Source organism: Takifugu flavidus, chromosome 18 (genome assembly GCF_003711565.1).
Source record: "Takifugu flavidus isolate HTHZ2018 chromosome 18, ASM371156v2, whole genome shotgun sequence".
Lineage (NCBI taxonomy): Eukaryota > Metazoa > Chordata > Actinopteri > Tetraodontiformes > Tetraodontidae > Takifugu > Takifugu flavidus.
The window spans coordinates 8,864,226-8,867,450 of NC_079537.1; the positions used below are offsets into that span (position 1 = coordinate 8,864,226).

At 41.1% G+C, this 3,225-nt stretch overlaps 1 pseudogene; it reads right to left on the reverse strand.

Moving 5' to 3' along the window:
- Positions 1-545: 545 nt before the first annotated feature.
- On the reverse strand, positions 546-3,038 carry LOC130515563 (immunoglobulin lambda-1 light chain-like; annotated as a pseudogene).
- Positions 3,039-3,225: the final 187 nt, after the last annotated feature.

The following is a 3,225-nucleotide window of genomic DNA, read 5'->3' on the forward strand; positions in this document are numbered from 1 at the left end:
TCGTCATGACAACGCTCCGTTTAGGCATCAGCAGCCATCGATACATTTATGCACTGTTGCTCAGTGTAACTGCAGAGAATAAAATCAATCCAGCCCAGATTGTTGATCGCTGGATCGATGTGTGTTGATCGTATCATCATCGTGGATCACATCATGAATTATCTGGAACATCGAGTCTTTCACCCTTGATGATCCTGTTGTGACATTTAAACACATAAATATCCTCCACATATTAAACAATAAAATCATTCTTCTTCAAATATAATATTTTTTTAATGATGAGACGGTTCCTCTGTTTTTACACAGCTGACATTTGAGCTCCATTTAGATGCAGCTATAAATGAGTGAGGAGGCCTGCAGGTGCATCCTGGGAAAGTACTGAGGCGTCCAGAGGCCACGCTTCACTGATGAAGCATGAAAACTCAGTTTCACTTTATCATAGATCTGATTTTTCTGTTGTCCTGAGACAAGACACTAAAATCACTGAACTTTTATTGATTATTGCTGAAAACAACATTTGGAAGAGTCCAAATAAACAGAAAGAGTTCTTTTTCTTCAACTTGATGAGTTTTTATTGAAAGATTGTAAAAACAGAGCAGCTGCAAAGCTGCTCCAAGAGCAGCAGCTCAGCGTGACAACATTGATTCCAAGCATGCAGACTGGTCTCCTCTGACATGTGAAGCTGCTGATGCAGCACAAAGCATAAAGACAAGAAGCAGAGTGAAATGGTGCTGCTGCTCCTCCACTATTCTTCACACTCGGACTTCTTGAGGCTTTTCTCTGCAGTCTGGGAGCCCACAGACACTTTACAGGTGTAAACCTTCTGCGCGTCCCAGTCTGACGTCAGGATGGACAGATGGCTGCTGATTTGGAAAGTCTGGTCTGCTTGTTGGACAGGAGTGCTGGTGGAGATCCCGCTGCTCACTGAAGTGTCACCAAGCAACCAGCTCACCTCTGCAAAAGGTGCAGAGAGTCTGGACAGACAGACCAGAGTGGCTTTGTTGGACTGGAGCTCAGCTCTGGACGGAGGGAAGACTGTCAGACAGGAGGAGGGAGGCTGGAGCCTGAAAATACATGAAGAAGAAATTCACACACTCACACAAAGTTCAACAGGAACTAATGAATTTAGGAGTTTGGTTGTGAAAACATCACAAACACACTGAGCAAATAAATCTTCAACCTTCAGCAACAATATGAGGAAAATCTCACTAAAGCAGATATTTTACACCATTTCAGAGTCATTTTGAATATAAACAGCATCAATTCAAAAGTAAAATGATGACCAGCAAATGATACAAAAATATAAAGTTATATAATTATGAGAATTTCAGCAACTGAATTAATTTGGGTGAATTTTCCAAAACCTTTTTCACTCACTTCCATCAAACACGAGCCAAGAAACCAAAGTCAATTTAAAATACGTTTAGGTAGAAAATCTGTTCTGCAGTTATTAAAAACAGGTGAAAATGAAGAAAACTCAACAATATTTGGTGAGAAACTGATTGAAATGATGTAATCTTTGGAGATGTTTCCTTTAGCTGACAGATAAAGTATCAAAGCAGGTCAAAGACTAACAGAAGAATATTTCAAATCATTTCCACACTCCACATTTCTATGAAAAAGCTTCTAGTTTGTATCAAAAGCATCAAATCTTTGTTGTTTCTGCTGAGTGTAAAAGTACTTACTGGTGACAATCAGCTTGGTTCCTGGTCCGAATACCACAGTGATTCAGTTTGTACACACAGCTGTACAAAAACCTGCTGAGAGTCACTGATGAGTGGAGACACTGAGAAATGAGAACAGCCTTCACTGGTGACACCATCATCATCATCATCACCATCATCATCATCACCATCATCATCATCGTCACGATTATGATCATCATCATCATCATCACCATCATGATCATCACCATCATCATCATCACCATCATCATCATCATCACCATCACATCATCATCACCATCATCATCATTATCATCATCATCATTGTTATCATTAACATCATCATCATAACCATTTATCATCATCATCCTCTTCATCATCGTCATTATCATTAACATCATCATCATCCTGATCGGCACCACCATCATCATCATCTTCATCATCATAGTCACAATCATCATTGTTATCATCCTCCTCACCATCATCATCACAACAGATTCTCTGTTAGAACTTTAATCAACAAACTCTTCATCATATTCCCCATAAAGTCGTTTTGATGACTGAAAGGTGTATTTTAATGGTGATGATGGAGGATGAAGGATGAGTGAGGGAGTTGGTTTTGGTTGTTATTATTTTCAGTGATGAAACAGCAGAAAGTTTCCAACAATCTGAAAGTTCTCTGAGAAACTGAGTGTGAACATGAGTTGATTTGTAATTTAGTGAGACTGAACATGAGCTGATGTATCAGACACTAAAAAGCAGAAGTATTGAGTGAGGAGGTTTTTGTCACAGTCTGAATCACTGTGATACGTACTCGTTAGCAGAGCCGTCCCATGTTTTACAGTAATAGACTGCTGAGTCTCCCTCCTCCAGATTATTGATCATCAAACGATAATCTGATGTTGACTGATGAGTAGAAGTGAATCTTGGAGATGAGAAACCAGAACCATACTCGGCAGAACTCCAGCTGTGATAAAATCTCAGCACATACTGAGGAACTCCTCCTGGAACCTGTTTATACCAGCGAGCAGCACTGTTTGTAACAGTTCCCAGGTTACAGTCCATGGTGACTGACTCTCCTCTGCTCAGAGACACAACAGTGGGCTTCTGTGTCAGCACCGTCACAGCACTCACACCTGGAAACAACAAGAGGACATGAAGTCAAGAGAAAGACACAGACTGATGAATCCAGCATGAGCTCAGAGCTGCAGTAAGTCAGCCTCCTCACATGTTAGAGCAGTGATGAGAGTGCAGAGGCTCTCCAGCATGTTGCCACTGTGTGCTGACTATCAACCTGGAAAGTGACTTTACTGCTGACAGATTCAGGCTTTGGAGGATGAGGAGAGGAGGTGCTGGAGGAGCAATTTAATAGCCCACTGGAGCTGAGAGGGACTGACAGGAGGAGAGCTTCTCTTCAATCTGCTGCTGCTTCACCATCAGTGTTTCCTGCCACTGTGTCTTTTCTCTCCCAATTATTTGCATTTTAAATTTTTCGACTTCCACACAGAGTCTCTGTGGTCCTCTAAATAAAGCTCAGCTTTAATATCCTTCCTTTACATGC